Genomic DNA, 18,036 nt, shown 5'->3' with positions numbered 1-18,036 from the left:
GTTGATGTTCATCTTATAACCTCTTTTCAGGACACTATCCATTCTGTTCGGCTGATCTATCAAATCCTTTTCCGTCTCTGACAGAATTACAATGTCATTAGAAAAAAAAAATCTTCCTGAACTTAAATTCACTTCCCAAATTTCTCCTTAGTTTTCTTTATTGCTTGCGTAACGTCAGAATAGTCGACAACCCTGTCTAACTCCCTGCTCAACTGTTGCTCCCCTTTCATATCCTTCGACTCTTACTATATATCTCACTGTTTATCAACTACCATCCTCGCTAATCATTGCCAATTTAGAGTCCCATGGAGCGAATTCAGAACAAACCCACAACAGGAAGACCACATTTCCAACAAAGCATTCCTAATCTCTGAAGTCTTCACGATGGCATTGCCTATCGATGAACAGCAGCCAACGTGATGTACGTATTCGGTAATCCCAAAAATCCATGTACACTATGTGATCAAAAGTAGCCGGATACCAGGCTGAAAATGACTTACATGTTCGTGGCGCCCTCCATCGGTAATGCTAGAATTCAGTATGGTGTTGGCCCACCCTTATCCTTGATGACAGCTTGCACTCACGCAGGCATACGTTCAGTCAGGTGCTGGAAGTTTTCTTGGGGAACGGCAGCCCATTCTTCACGGAGTGCTGCACTGAGGAGAGGTATCGATGTCGGTCGATGAGGCCTGGCACGAAGTCGGCGTTCCAAAACATCCCAAAGATGTTCTATAGGATTCAGGTCAGAGCTCTGTGCAGAGCAGCCCATTACAGGGATGTTATTATCGTGTAACCACTCAACAACAGGAAGTGCATTGTAACAGGTACTAGATCGTGTTGAAAGATGCAATCGCCATCCCCGAATTACTCTTCAAAAGTGGGAAGCAAGAAGATGCTTAAAACATCAGTGTAGGCGTGTGCTGTGATAGTGCCACGCAAAACAAGGGGTGCAAGCCCCCTCCATAAAAAACGCGACCACACGGTAACACCAACGCCTCCGAATTTTACTGTTGGCACTACACACGCTGGCAGATGACGTTCACCGGGCGTTGGCCATATACCCTCATGGTGCCATCGGATCGCCACGTTGTGTACCGTGATTCGTCACTCTACACAACGTTTTTCCACTGTTCAATGGTCCAATTTTTACGCTCCTTACCCCAAGCGAGACGTCGTTTGGCATTTACCGGCGTGACGTGTGGCTTATGAGCAGCCGCTCGACCATGGCTCTGAGCACTACGGGACTTAACTTCTGAGGTCATCAGTACCCTAGAACTTAGAACTACTTAAACCTAACTAACCTAAGGACAGCACACACATCCATGCCCGAGGCAGGATTTGAACCTGCGACCGCAGCGGTCGCGCGGATCCAGACTGTAGCGCGTAGAACCGCTCCGCTCGACCATGAAATCCAAGTTTTCTCACCTCCTTGCAGTGGATCCTGATGCAGATTGGAATTCCTGTGTGGTTGTCTGGATAGATGTCTACCTGTTACACATCACGACCCTCTTCAACTGTTGTTGGTCTCTGTCAGTCAACAGACGAGGTCGGCCTGGAGGCTTTTGTGCTGTATGTGTCCCTTCACGTTTCCACTTCACTATAACATCGTAAACAGTGGACCTAGAGATGTTCAGGAGTGTGGAAATCTCTCATACATACGTATGACACAAGTAACACCCAATCACCTGACCACATTTGAAATCCGTGAGTTCCACGAAGCGCTCCATTATACTCTCTCACGATGTCTAATGACTACTGAGGTCGCTGACATGGAGTAGCTGGCAGTAGGTGGCAGCACACTGCACCTAATATGAAAAACGTATATTTCTGGGGGTGTTCGGATACTTTTGACCACATAGTGTACGTGTATAAAAGCAGAGACATAGGGGACGCTCCAGTTAGGTAACAATTTGAAGTGTACCACTTTGCTACTTTCTTTATTCTGCCTGCACTGTCAATCTTTTACTCTCCTGTGTTCGCAGATCTTTTCTAGCAGCGTTGTTCTACTTTTCTGCACTTACTATTTTTTCAAATCAGTTAAAATGACGTGCATTTCTGCTTAATTGTGATAATCATTTTTCAAAGTATACTGCACTTAACATTATTAAATAAACCAGTACCAATCTGAATATCTAACGTGAAAGTGCTTTATTAGGCTCGAATCTATTGGCTGTGTCATATCTATCTCCAGAGGATACAGTTACATAAGTTAACGACTCGGTGAGGGACTGACAGAGGTGAAAGATTCAGTGAGTTCTGAAAAAAAAAAACAGCTAGTAATAGCAAGTGTACTCTTCAAGCATCTCAAGAGATGGTGATATATTCGGAAAAGGCCTGGAGTCATGGGAAGACACCGAGCGAGGTGGCGCAGTGGTTATCGCACTGGACTCGCATTCAGAAGGACGACGGTTCAATTCTGCGTCCGGCCATCCTGATTTAGGTTTTCCGTGATTTCCCTAAATCGCTCCAGGCGAATGCTGGGATGGTTCCTTTGAAAGAGCACGGCCGACTTCCTTCCCCGTCCTTCCCTAATCCGATGAGACCGATGACCTCGCAGTTTGGTCTCTTCCCCCAAACAACCCAACCCAATCCCCAACCCCCATGTCTCCAGGCCTTTTCCGAATATATCACCACCTCTTGAGATGCTTGAAGAGTACACTTGCTATTACTAGCTGTTTTTTTTCCAGAACTCAATGAATCTTTCACCTCTGTCAGTCCCTCACCGAGTCGTTAACTTATGTAACTGTATCCTCTGGAGACAGATACGACACAGCATGGTCAGAAGTAGATTCAGAAATAAGATACTGGACTGTATAGTATAACCACGCGAAGATACACTGGATCACAATTTCGTAATGACGAAGAGTGGGCTGAAGTATTGTTTGGAAGAATCAATGTGTAACGAGTGGGATACAGAAACAATGAGGAATGAGGATGTGCATTTGACGTTCTCTTAGGCTGTAGCTAGTGTGATAATTAATACCACACTAGGCACTTCATATGAAGCAGACCTGACATACTGGCTGATCAAAAAGTCAGTATAAATTTGAAAAGCGAATAAATCACGGAATAATGTCGATAGAGAGGTAATAATTGATACCCATGCTTGGAATGACATGGGGTTTTATTAGAACCAAAAAAATACAAAAGTTCAAAAAATGTCCGACAGATGGCGCTTCATCTGATCAGAATAGCAATAATTAGCATAACAAAGTAAGACAAAGCAAAGATGATGTTCTTTACAGGAAATGCTCAATATGTCCACCATCATTCCTCAACAATAGCTGTAGTCGAGGAATAATGTTGTGAACAGCACTGTAAGGCATGTCCGGAGTTATGGTGAGGCATTGGCGTGGGATGTTGTCTTTCAGCATCCCTAGAGATGTCGGTCGATCACGATACGCTTGCGACTTCAGGTAACCCCAAAGCCAATAATCGCACGGACTGAGGTCTGGGGATCTGGGAGGCCAAGCATGACGAAAGTGGCGGATGAGCACACGGTCATCACCAAACGACGCGCGCAAGAGATCTTTCACGCGTCTAGCAATATGGGGTGTTTTTTTTTTTTTGTTCTAATAAAACCCCATGTCATTCCAAGCATGTGTGTCAATTTTTACCTCTCTATCTACATTATGCCGTGGTTTATTAAGTTTTCAAATTGATACCGACTTTTTGATCAGCCGGTATATAAAAAGGGCACTCACAGAAACTGGACAGACAAACGCAGCAAAAATACGAAAAAATCGAAAAAGAAATGGCCGTCGGAAGTACTGACTCAGCATACAGAAAAGTGAAAGCAAACTTCTGTGAAATTAAGAGAAAAACTGTGAAAAGTAAGAGTTCAATCGGAATTCCACTACTGAATGCAGGGAAGAAAGCAAATAAGTGGGAAGGGAATACTGAAGTACTCTATGACTGGGAGGAACTGTCTGATTACGTCATAGAAGGAGGCATGAGAATCGATATGGAAGACATAGGGGAGATAGTATTAGTGTCCAAGAGACATTTGTAAGATTTGAGATCGAATAAGGTAGAAGGGAAAGATAACATTCCTTCAGAATTTCTAATGACATTGGGGAAAGTGGCAATGAAATGATTATTCCAGTTAGTCTGTAGATTCTTTGAGACAAGAGACTTACTATCAGGCTGTCGGAAGAATATCACTCACACAATTCCGAAGACAGCCAAGGCAGATAAATGCAAGCACTGTCACACAAACTACGTAGGTTGGAACTTAAATAGTGGCAATTATTTATTCACAACCGATACAAAAAGGTTACATGTTTGCACCTGTTACTGTTCTTCAAAGTAGTCACCAGCATTATGTAGAACCCGTTGCTAGCGATGTGAAAGGCGTAGTATACCGTTAGCAGAGCCTGTTCTGTTGATGGTGCAAATGGAGCGGTCTACTGCCTGTCGAATGTCTGGAACAGTTCTGAAGCGAATGCCACGAAGTGGTTCCTTCATCAAATCAAAGTCACAAGGACTGAAGTCCGGGGATTGTGGTAAATGGTACAGTACTTCCCAGTCCCATCGACCGAACAGAGCAGCCACAGCTTGCGCTGTATGCGCACGCGGATTGTCGTTCAAAATGATGGGTGGGTTGCGCAGAAAGTGTCGCCGCTTCTTTCGCAAAGCTGCTCGTTTTTGGAGCATCGCCTGCGACTAGCTTTTCTAAAGAAGTTGCGACAATTTCTGCGCAACCCGCCCATCATTTTGAACGACAATCCGCGTGCGCATACAGCGCAAGCTGTGGCTGCTCTGTTCGGTCGATGGGACTGGGAAGTACTGTACCATCCACCATACTCCCCAGACTTAAGTCCTTGTGACTGTGATTTGATTCCGAAGATGAAGGAACCACTTCGTGGCATTCGCCTCGGAACTGTTCCACTGATTCGACAGGCAGTAGACCGCTCCATTCACACCATGAACAGAACAGGCTCTGTTAACGGTGTGCTACGCCTTTCACATCGCTGGCAACGGGTTCTATACAACTCTGGTGACTGCTTTGAAGGACAGTAACAGGTGCAAACATGTAACTCTTTTGTTTCGGTTGTGAATAAATAGTTGCCACTATTTAAACTCCAACCCTCGTTTTTAACAGCTAATGTTTGCAGGGTGCTGACAAGTATAATAGACATACAAATTAGAAAGAAAATGAAAGGTGCGTTAGATGATGTTTAGTAAGGAAAGTAAAGGCATCAGAAAGTTCTGAAGTTGTCTTGATAACAGCGACAAGTCTTAAGAAATATCCAGACACCTTTTTTAGAATTTGTCGACCTAAAAACAGCGTTCAACAGTGTAAAATGACTTAAGTACTTGAAATTCTCAGGAAAATAGGTCTAACCTACAGGGAAAGACAAAAAGAATGTAAGCTGTCTTCCTCCCATAACGTTCAGTCTGAACATAAAAGAGGCATTAACAGAAATACACTCCTGGAAATTGAAATAAGAACACCGTGAATTCATTGTCCCAGGAAGGGGAAACTTTATTGACACATTCCTGGGGTCAGATACATCACATGAAAACACTGACGGAACCACAGGCACATAGACACAGGCAACAGAGCATGCACAATGTCGGCACTAGTACAGTGTATATCCACCTTTCGCAGCAATGCAGGCTGCTATTCTCCCATGGAGACGATCGTAGAGATGCTGGATGTAGTCCTGTGGAACGGCTTGCCATGCCATTTCCACCTGGCGCCTCAGTTGGACCAGCGTTCGTGCTGGACGTGCAGACCGCGTGAGACGACGCTTCATCCAGTCCCAAACATGCTCAATGGGGGACAGATCCGGAGATCTTGCTGGCCAGGGTAGTTGACTTACACCTTCTAGAGCACGTTGGGTGGCACAGGATACATGCGGACGTGCATTGTCCTGTTGGAACAGCAAGTTCCCTTGCCGGTCTAGGAATGGTAGAACGATGGATTCGATGACGGTTTGGATGTACCGTGCACTATTCAGTGTCCCCTCGACGATCACCAGTGGTGTACGGCCAGTGTAGGAGATCGCTCCCCACACCATGATGCCGGGTGTTGGCCCTGTGTGCCTCGGTCGTATGCAGTCCTGATTGTGGCGCTCACCTGCACGGCGCCAAACACGCATACGACCATCATTGGCACCAAGGTAGAAGCGACTCTCATCGCTGAAGACGACACGTCTCCATTCGTCCCTCCATTCACGCCTGTCGCGACACCACTGGAGGCGGGCTGCACGATGTTGGGGCGTGAGCGGAAGACGGCCTAACGGTGTGCGGGACCGTAGCCCAGCTTCATGGAGACGGTTGCGAATGGTCCTCGCCGATACCCCTGGAGCAACAGTGTCCCTAATTTGCTGGGAAGTGGCGGTGCGGTCCCCTATGGCACTGCGTAGGATCCTACGGTCTTGGCGTGCATCCGTGCGTCGCTGCGGTCCGGTCCCAGGTCGACGGGCACGTGCACCTTCCGCCGACCACTGGCGACAACATCGATGTACTGTGGAGACCTCACGCCCCACGTGTTGAGCAATTCGGCGGTACGTCCACCCGGCCTCCCGCATGCCCACTATACGCCCTCGCTCAAAGTCCGTCAACTGCACATACGGTTCACGTCCACGCTGTCGCGGCATGCTACCAGTGTTAAAGACTGCGATGGAGCTCCGTATGCCACGGCAAACTGGCCGACACTGACGGCGGCGGTGCACAAATGCTGCGCAGCTAGCGCCATTCGACGGCCAACACCGCGGTTCCTGGTGTGTCCGCTGTGCCGTGCGTGTGATCATTGCTTGTACAGCCCTCTCGCAGTGTCCGGAGCAAGTATGGTGGGTCTGACACACCGGTGTCAATGTGTTCTTTTTTCCATTTCCAGGAGTGTAAAACAGAGATTCAGGAGCATTCAAGGAGAAGGGAGCTCAGTGACAAGTTTACTCATGCCACTGCTGACCACAAGTGAGGAAGAATTACACGATCTTCCGAATGGAATGAACAGTCCAGTGAGCACGGAATACGCATTGACAGCAAACCAAAGAAAAACGAAAATAATGAGGAATAGCAGAAATGAGGTTAGCGATAAACTTAACATCAAAATTGAGAAGATGAAGTGAACGAATTCCATTACCTTGGAAGCTAAATAATGCATTATGGCCGAAGTAAGAGGGATATAAGAAGCAGACTAGCACAAGAAAAGAGAACATTACTTGCTGAAACAAGACTACTAGTTTCAAACACAGGCTTTAATTTGAGTAAGAAATTTCTCAGAATGTACACTTGGAGCACGGAATTGTATGGTAGTGAATCTTGGACTATGAGGAAACCGGAAGAGAAGAGAATCGAAGCGTTTGAGATGTGATGCTATAAAAGGATCTCTGTAATAATGTGGTCTGATAAGATAAGAAATGAGAAGGATCACTGCAGAATAGGCGATGAAAGGAATTTGTGGAAAATGCTGACAAGATCAAAGGACAGAATGGTAGGACTTGTCTTAAGACTTGGGGAATAACTTAAGCCAGCCGGAGTGGCCGAGTGGTTCTAGGCGCTACAGTCTGGAACCGCGCGACCGCTACGGTCGCAGGTTCGAATCCTGCCTCGGGCATGGATGTGTGTGATGTCCTGAGGTTAGTTCGGTTTAAATAGTTCTAAGTTCTATGGGACCGATGACCTCAGAAGTTACGTCCCATAGTGCTCAGAGCCATTTGAACCATTTTTTGGAATAACTTACCTGGTGCTAGAGGCACATGTAGATGAAAATCTGTAATGTCACTTCCATCCAGTCAGATGACTGATGGCTAAAAAGCTATATGTATAAAGCGTATCAGTCAGTCGGATAAATGGGGGCGTGGTATATTTTAAAGCAGGATGTGAACTGAAGTGCAGCTATATGGCTTCTTATACACAAAACAATGACAGTGATGGAAGAGACGTCGAGCACTAGTCTTGCACCGAGTAGGCACAAAATTTTCGAATTTATAGTTTGACATCCAATAAGCCACCAAGCCAAATCCAGCAAATTAAACAAAGTAGTCATACAGCAAAATTTTGTTTCTAGTATAACAATATATGCAACAGAACCGAATACAAAGTTATTTTCTCGCTGAGACAGTGCCTTGAAAAGAGATCAGAAGAGGTCTTTCAACAAAGGTGAAACAAGGGTACCAGTCACTTCAAGTGATGCTGAGGGAACCCTGTGAGATTACGGCTGAGTATTAAGCATACTCCTGTGATGCTAACGAGATCTGAACGCGGTGAGCTATACAGTGAAGAGACCGCTGTACATGGGCAGGGAAGGGAGAAGAAGGTTGTTACATAAGGCCTGTGACGACAACGTACATGAGGTCGAGCGGTCAGGACTTTAAGTGGTCATCCAGGACTGAACAGGAAATTAGGTAAAAATAAAGAGAATATATTTCAATGTACGGAATACAAAGGACGCGCCTACGGTCGGAAGTTAACCAGGCGTAGGCCAGTCTAGGAGGACGAACAGTTTTACGACTCACTTGCAGTTGTGCGCCGGCCGCGGTGGCCGAGCGGTTCTAGGCGCTACAGTCTGGAACCGCGCGACCGCTACGGTCGCAGGTTCGAATCCTGCCTCGGGCATGGATGTGTGTGATGTCCTTAGGTTAGTTAGGTTTAAGTAGTTCTAAGTTGTAGGGGACTAGGGGACTGATGACCTCAGAAGTTAAGTCCCATAGTGCTCAGAGCCATTTGAACCTTTTTTTTTTTTTTTTTTTTTTTTTTGCAGTTGTGCCCCTCCGGTTGTCACGCTCCCACCGTCAGCCAGCGGGCCTAGCTTACAAACTTGCATATGTGTGGAACAGAAGCAAAAGAAGTATGCAGATGACAATGCGATGTTTTGTGAAGACTCTGACTCTGAAGCTGACTGCGATTCATATGTGACGAAAACGATCTGTCAATGGTAGACACGACATAGTCTCAGAAATATCTGAAAACGAACTGGATCGGAATTTTTTATATCAACTCAATTTTGATGGCCAACGGCCTGGCCGCTGCGGTAACACCGGTTCCCGTCAGATCACCGAAGTTAAGCACTGTTCGGCTGGGCTAGCCCTTGGATGGGTGACCATCCGGTCTGCCGAGCGCTGTTGGCAAGCGGGGTGCACTCAGCCCTTGTGAGGCAAACTCAAACTGAGGAGCTACCTGGCTGAGAAGTAGCGGCTCCGGTCTCGTAAACTGACATACGGCTAGGAGAGCGGTGTGCTGACCACATGACCCCCCCCCCCCCCTCCCATATCCGCATCCAGTGACGCCAGAGGATGACACGGCGGCCGGTCGGTACCGTTGGGCCTTCATTGTCTGTTCGGATGGTTTTTTCCTTCAATTTTGATGATAATGGCCAGATACGATAAGCACGGAATGCGACTTTGAAACTGAATAAAAAATTAAAATCTTTGATATTCAACATTTCCTTCATTAAATAATTTCCAGTATTGACCAGTGGCTTCAAAGACGTCAGAAAAAAAAAACGATATTTGCCCCATAGGCGAATCTTCCAACGCCCTGTCCATTTTCCAAGGCGGATATTCCCCAGGACGCATTGAAAAACGATATTCCTATCTATGTATGAAAGTATTAGTACTTGACTGTGTAGTACCACACTCAACATCTACCACAATGTTAGACATTGCAATTACGAATACACAGAAAGATAGATCCTTTATCATTTAGCTACAAAATAGCAGGTCAGCAACTGGAAGCAGTTAATACAATAAATTATCTGGGAGTACGCATTAGGAGTGATTTAAAATGGAATGATCATATAATGTTGATCGTCGGTAAAGCAGATGCCAGACTGAGATTCATTGGAAGAATCCTAAGGAAATGCAATCCGAAAACAAAGGAAGTAGGTTACAGTACGCTTGTTCGCCCACTGCTTGAATACTGCCCAGCAGTGTGGGATCCGTACCAGATAGGGTTGATAGAAGATATAGAGAAGATCCAACGGAGAGCAGCGCGCTTCGTAACAGGATCATTTAGTAATCGCGAAAGCGTTACGGAGATGATAGATAAACTCCAGTGGAAGACTGTGCAGGAGAGACGCTCAGTAGCTCGGTACGGGATTTTGTCAAAGTTTCGAGAACATACCTTCACCGAAGAGTCAAGCAGTATATTGCTCCCTCCTACGTATATCTCGCGAAGAGACCATGAGGATAAAATCAGAGAGATTAGATCCCACACAGAGGCATACCGACAATCCTTCTTTCCACGAACAATACGAGACTGGAATAGAAGGGAGAACCGATAGAGGTACTCAAGGTACCCTCCGCCACACACCGTCAGGTGGCTTGCGGAGTATGGATGTGGATGTAGTACGAAGTTTTTGTTTCTCTAAGTACGTCAATGTGCAACAATGCAGACCGGTTATTTCTCATCCTCAGTTCTTTAAAGAATCCAACCCTCATATACATAGCGGCTTCGAACGACTGATTACCAAACAAATGAATTAGTGTGTTTAGTATTTGACTTTAGGCGTTTAAGCGAAAAAAAGTTTAGAAAAAAATTGAAATTATATTTAAACTTTCTTGAAAGTTGATAAACGTTCTTTATTGAGTGTATAATGGATGAGTATAGTGTGAATAATTTGGGATCCGTTTTAAGCAACAACTAATTTTTCACGGATCTCAACGTTTATGACTTCCTATCTCCTCAGCTATGTGCCAACAATTATATAATTTTGCAGGGAAATTCAGTGGATACTGTCTGCAAAATACTATGCTGCGAATAGAGTTAGTAGTAAAGGAATAATTAAATAAAACTACAGGCCCGACGCTCAAGTCGTCGAGACATCGAGAGTATAGTAGGCGATAAACTTTTTTCCTTTCATTATTTATTGGGGAATGGCACCGAGAAAAAGTTTCATAAAGGTATGAAATTATGTGCAAAGTCCGTTGGTAGTCGCTAAGTGAACTCATTCTCGAATACTGGATGAATGAATTTTGGGTAATTTACACTCCACTAGTTAAGCAACCTGAAGACATACAGAGTTTCTAATTGTAACTCTTTTCTTACCGTGTTAAACCTCTAACATAAATTTACATCTATTATTGAGTAGACTGTGTCAGTTTTTAACTCTGGTCATAATCTTACTGAATACTGCAAATAACATTTTTGTTGTCCTTGGGAGCCGCTAGACAGACAACTTGCAACTGGAACCGAGCATAATTGAACCATGAGCCGGTTTAGCCGTTTAATAATTTAGTAATTTGTATTTAACGGGACCAGAACTAAAATTATACAATATCACAGCATCTAACAGAAGTTTCATCATAGATGTTCTACGTTACTATATCTTTGAGCTTTAAATTTTATATGGTAGTGTTCTATAAATAGCAAGTAGTCTCAATTTACATCAGTGACTTTGTGATACGAAAATTGTGTACATCAATACGCTGCCAATACTTCGTCACGCCATACTTATAGTTAATCTTATTCACAATATCGCCTAACGTACATATTAAACAGTATACATTAATAGTTCACTTTGGTTTACTCACTCCTAGCTCCACACAGAAAAAAACGTACTTAACGTATGGGTGATTGCACACTTTCTCCACGTATCATCTTGAGGCGAAGATAATGGGGACGAAACCTCGCCTGAAGATGATGGATAGGAAACTCATTGAAATTTTGCGACCATACGACGTCACAAGTCTGCTGATCATTCGAGAAGATTTTATCAACGTACTTAATGAAGTCACACACAACCACATTTTCACAGAATCGAGAGAAACACATTGTCTTTAGTTGTATACATACAAGCCATTCTGGTTTTACATCTGTTCTTGTCGTTTTCGTATGTGTGTATGGGAGTGTCTTGCGTTGCCGGTGATAGACCAAGGTAGGGTTGGAAGCGAATAAGTCCGACAGATACATCAGCCTAGCATTTAATTATTTTAGTGAATATGAGGCAAACTAAAGGTGTGCCATCTCTGAGAGATAATTTCCGACACAGAGAGATCAAGTCCGGTATTGCAGGACGAACAGTTAATACTAGCACTCCGTGTTTTAATTGTTTTATTTTCTATAAACAGTGAAGAAATGGCATTAGGGCTGACAGTCATTGCCGTGACTTACAACACAGGTGATCAAGCATATAATAGTATTCCATAGTGCATAGGCAATCATATAGCTGCAGAATATCACGTTTTTACAGTCAGTTACTAACGAGAAGTTAGTTACTTTTCATGGTAAAGGATAACAGCCAAACAGTTGCAGAATAAAGATTTATTGAAATCCTTGACCACGGGTTCGGTATATCTAAATATACCTTCATCAGAAGCAAAAATACATTAATGTCACATCCTGCAGGGGAGACACATAAAACAATCGTGCCAAAGGCGACGTCAGGAGTTAAAATTAAAATATCACCTCCATCTGTACAGCATAATTATAAAGAGATGGTCGATGCGAACACGGGATATTGTCAGTACTTAGCCTGTGAACTATTAAACCGTTTTAGAGAGAAATGAAATTTACGCACAGTTTGACTAGAAGAAGGTATCGATTAAATGGACGCATCCTCAGTTATAGAGGGATAGACAGTTTGGTGAAGTGTGTGTGTGTGTGTGTGTGTGTGTGTGTGTGTGTGTGTGTGTGTGTGTGTGTTGGTGGATGGGAGTGCGGGGGAGTGGGGGTGCCTCTGGTAGATGCAGACCAAGGTTTAACTGCAGTAAGTTCCAATAGATATAGGTGCAATAGTTGTGCAAAGATGAAAAGACTTGCACAGGATAGAGCCGCATCGAGCCAGCCTGCAGACTGAAGGCCACAAGAACACGCTCAATAGAAACCGGGCTACGGTGAAATGTGTTATGTATTGCGAATGATAGCCAGTGTTCTCCGCTGTTTGTGTTTAATGTTGGAGTGTAGCCAGCAGGATACGGATACTGCCATGGTCAGCACCTACGCATAACAGGATCGACCTATCGTGTAGATACAAAAGAATAAATTCATAACTATATTTCAATACGTATTCTCCAATAAGTATTCTTCGGTAAAAGAATGTATCTTATAACTTTATGTGTATTGCAGACAAGTTATGATTCGTTAAAATATGTACATGCAGGAAGAGCCTGTGAAAGATAAACCATTCCAGTCAATTGGATGCATAATGAACTTTGAAAAGTAGAATTATACTACAAAAACAAACTATTACATCAAGCTCTGCAACCTCAAATCTTACATAGACGGTCAATCAAGTGAGAAGTGTCTCACATTCAGTTAAGTTTCCGTTTATGAAATACTTCAGCCTTGCTGGTGCTGGTCGCACCCTCTCAACTCCAGCATATCAACAGTCGCCAGCGAACTTGGTTTTTAACTCAGTTTTCCTGAAACGCAAAAGCTATTAGTCTTAAGTTCAAGGTGACATCCTCAAAGATTTTATTGTGCTTGTACTTCGTTAGAGTTTTGTTTGAGCGTGGTACAACACAGCACACAAGAAACAAACTGTATGCTTTTAGTTACACATATACACTACGTGATCAAAAGTATCGGGACACCTGGCTGAAAATGATTTACAAGTTCGTGGCACCCTCCATCGGTAATACTGGAATTCAATATCGTGTTAGCCCACCCTTAGCCGAGGAGAGGTATCGATGTCGATCGGAGAGGCCTGGCACGAAGTCGGTGTTCCAAAACATCCCAAAGGTGTTCTATAGGATTCAGGTCAGGACTCTGTGCAGCCCATTCCATTACAGGGATGTTATTCTCATGTAACCACTCCGCCACAGGCCATGCGTTGTGAATAGGTACTCGATCGTGTTGAAAGATGCGGTCGCCATCCCCGAATTGCTCAACAGTGGGAAGAAAGAAGGTGCTTAAAACATCAGTGTAGGCCCGTGCTGTAATAGTGCCACGCAAAACTACAAGGGACGACCACTCCATAACACCACCGCCTCCGAATTTTGCTGTTGGCACTACACACGCTGGGAGATGACGTTCACCTGGCATTCGCCATTCCACACCCTCCCATGGGATCGGCGCATTGTGTACCGTGATTCGTCACTCTACACAACGTTTTTCCACTGTCGAATCGTCCAATGTTTACGCTCCTTACACCAAGCGAGGCGTCGTTTGGGATTTATCGGCGTGATGTGTGGCTTATGAGCAGCCGCTCGAGCATGATATCCACCTCCCGCCTAACTGCCATAGTACTTGCAGTGTATCCTGATGCAGTTTGGAATTCCTGTGTGATTGTCTGGATGGATGTTTGCCTATTACACATTACGACCCTCTTCAGCGGGGGCGGTCTCTATCAGTCAACAGAAGGGTCGGCCTGTACGCTTTTGTGCTGTACGTGTCCCTTCACGTTTCCACTTCATTGTCACATCGGAAACAGTGGAGCTAGGGATGTTTAGGAGTGTGGAGATCTCTCATACAGACGTATGACACAAGTGACAGCCAATCACCGGGCCACGTTGGAAGTCCGTGAGTTCCGCTGAGCGCCGGCCGCGGTGGCCGATCGGTTCTAGGCGCTTCAGTCCGCACGACTGCTACGGTCGGAGGTTCGAATCCTGCCTCGGGCATGGATGTGTGTGATGTCCTTAGGTTAGTTAGGTTTAAGTAGTTCTAAGTTCTAGGGGACTGATGACCGCAGATGTTAAGTCCCATAGTACTCAGAGCCATTTTTTGAGTTCCTCGGAGCGCCCCATTCTGCTGTTTTACGGTATGACTACTGACGTCGTTGATACGGAGTACCTGGCAGAAGGTGGCTGCACAATGTGCCTAATATGAAAAATGTATGTTTTTGTAGGTGTCCAGATACTTTTGATCAAGTTGTGTAGTAGTCGCGAATGGCCACAACAAGCTTTTAACAATACTGACATGTCTGCCGGAAACTGTCAGCGAATTCTTCTTTTGAAATCTGTCAAAGCGTTAATGGAACATGTCCTTCGCTGTCCGGTCTGCCTGCGTTTCAGAATTTCGTTGCGGTGGGGAGGGGGAGGCCACGAAAAGCATTTGAAGGCTACGAACGTGCGTTGTACCGTGGATGTTGCGTAACAGTTTACGTGGCGTTCAGCCAGGAAAATCGCAGCGACCGAGCGGCCGTTCTCGTACTGCAGATTCCGCTTTACAGTCCTGTACAGATGTGGCCGAACACTGTATGGATGGTGGCAAACGCATCTAAACTGCCTAGTGCGACATTGACATTTTGACTTTCAGGTAACAGTCCATGGTGATTCAAGCCGTTCCTATATGAAATTGCGATTATTGTTGTGAGTAAAACAAATGAAGACTGGAGTTTAACGAGTCGTCGGCGTAGAGATCACTAGAGACGAAGCTGAAGATCAGGCGGAGGAAGGAAATCAGCAATGTCCTATTTAAATGAACCATCCCGGCACTTGTCTTAAGAGATTCAGGGAAACCCCACAAATCTGGATGGCGGGAAGGAGATTTGAACAGCTGTCCTTCAGACTACGAATCCAGTGTCTAATCTCTGCACCATCTCGCTCGGCGCCAACATTGCCCTAAGTGTGGATTACTGAGGAGACTCTTTCTGGGTCGTAAGGAAGCAGGTGAAAACCATTAAACTGGCTGTAGTTTCGGTTTTTCGGTATCAACGTTGTCTTCATTCCGGAATACTGAGGGACTCCTGGAACGAAAGGAAGACGCTAAATGTATTGCTTATGTGACTTTGTAACATACAGGGTGAAAAGTATTTAAACCGACAAACTCTGGGAGGTTGTAGGGGACATCAAAGCAAATACTTTTCCCCAATGTCATTTTTTCCTATGAGGAGTATTTAAACCGGTGGAGGCCGTATTACGTTCTTCAGTTGTTAGAGGCCATATTACGATCTTCAGTTGTTAGAGGGCGTATTACGCTCTTCAGTTGTAGGCAACTGCTGTCCACCAGTGTAGAAGTGCATTGTCTCTGTTTACTAGTGGAGCGATACACCTGGAGTGGGTACACCGACATGCTTGGTGCGTACTACGTAGCGCACCACAACGGACGAGCTGCACAGCGGGTTTATCAACAACAATATCCTAATAGCCGTACCCCGGATCATGCGACCTTTGCTGCTACGTATATACGTCTGCGTGAGACCGGGTCATTTAGCAGAGTACCTGGACAGGGACGCCGTCGCACGGTAAGAACGCTGCAATTTGAGGAAGCTGTCTTGCAGCATGTGGAGCGGGATCCTTCAATCAGCGCTCGTGCAATTGCACGTAACATGGGGACGAATCAGACGAATGTAAGAACAGTCCTTCAAGAGCGAATGTTACGTCCATTTCACTTACAGCGTGTCCACAACGTGGAACCAGTTGATTATCCACCCAGAGCACAGTTTTCGCAGTGGTACCTGGGAAACTGTGAAATGCATCCTACAGTTCCATCCTCTGTGTTGTTTACCGATGAAGCAACGTTCGGGCGTGATGGAGTCTTCAACATGCACAATTCGCATGTTTGGAGTGAGGATAACCCACATGCCACAGTTACCAGCGCTCATCAAGTGCGATTCTTCGTTAATGTGTGGGTCGTTGTTGTTGGGGACTGTTTAACTGGGCCGTTTCTGCTACCTAGCCCATTAAATTGCAGGCACTATTACAATTCTCGCGCCAGAGCATTGCCAGAATTGGTGGAAAACGTCCCACTCCCTACAAGGCAACGCATGTGATTCCAACACGACGGGGCGCCGGCACATTTCAGTCGTCGTGTGCGTCGATTCCTGGACCGACGGTTCCCAGAAACGTGGATTGGCAGAAGTGGTCCTGTAGCATGGCCTGCTCGATCCCCAGATATGTCCCCTCTGGACTTTTTTGTGTGGAGAGAGGTGCGCAACTTTGTTTACGCAACTCCTGTTGCATCAGAAGAGGATCTGGTTGCCCGGATAGTAGCAGCAACAGGAACAATTCAGGATACTCCTGGGGTTTTTGTCCGTGTCAGACAGAACATGATCCGACGGTATAACCTTTGTTTACATGTCAATGGAGGCATTTTTGAAAATCTACTGTAACTGAATATGGGTTCTGTTAATGTGTTGTCTCCTGGTCATAAAAAGTTGAAAAGTGTTTGTTGGTTTACTTAATTTGCCACCAGAGAAATCTTCCTCTACCGGTTTAAATACTCTTCATAGGAAAAAATGACATTAGGGAAAAATATTTGTTTTGATGTCCCCTACAACCTCCCAGAGTTTGTCGGTTTAAATACTTTTCACCCTGTATACTGAGAGTCCTCAACACTCTCTTCTGTCACTTCCGTTCAGGTTTAAACGGTTATAACGACAGATCGCTAGACTGCTTCCTTTTGTGCAGACATCCACTGGACTAGTGAGTATCCGCCATACCACGAACAAACGGCGAAGGGTAAACAGCGCTAACACCTTGATTCTGCCGAACTGAAGGGAGCTGTGGCGACCGAAAAAGGCCACACCGCAATACTAAATGACACGTTGCGCTATAGCGAGTGCTTCCGGGAAGGAACGAGCATAGGTGACTCACACAGAGCCTTGGGTTGCCCTTGGCCCGCACATTCGGTCTGCGTGAAGTTTGGCACACCCACGTCCAGCCCTGCTCTAACTCATTATTGATAGTTTTCATAAACCCATTAAAGAACATTCGTGTAAGGCGCGGTTCAGGATAAGGCGATACGATACATGATACACCACACTTCAATAAAGATCACGTGGTGCGACGCTTGCCGAAGCGATACTTGTGTTCCCACAGGGATGATACGAACGAAATGACACGCCATGTGATCTGCGATACGACAAGCAACGAGACAGCACGAATCAAGTTTCTGAGTCATGGTTCGAGCTGATAACTAAGACGACAACGATGTCCACCGAGTTCAGTTGATCTTGTTCTTCTCCTGCTGCTGCTCGACCAGACGGCTGCTCGATCAGGAGCAGTGATCTGGTAACATTAAGTAAAGAAAAACAAGTGCATTAATATAAACGGTAAACAGACTGTATGAATGATAGTATGTACAATATGAACAAAGATAGGAAGATTTTTCTGTTTAGCAAAAGTGATAAAAAGCAGATTTCAGAGTACCTGATGGCTCAACACAAAAGTTTTATCTCAAGTACAGATAGTGCTGAGGATC

The sequence above is a fragment of the Schistocerca serialis genome, chromosome 4, assembly GCF_023864345.2.
Source record: "Schistocerca serialis cubense isolate TAMUIC-IGC-003099 chromosome 4, iqSchSeri2.2, whole genome shotgun sequence".
NCBI classification, from domain to species: Eukaryota; Metazoa; Arthropoda; class Insecta; order Orthoptera; family Acrididae; genus Schistocerca; species Schistocerca serialis.
The sequence above is the reverse complement of the archived record's forward strand: the minus strand, read 5'-3'. Positions refer to the sequence as shown.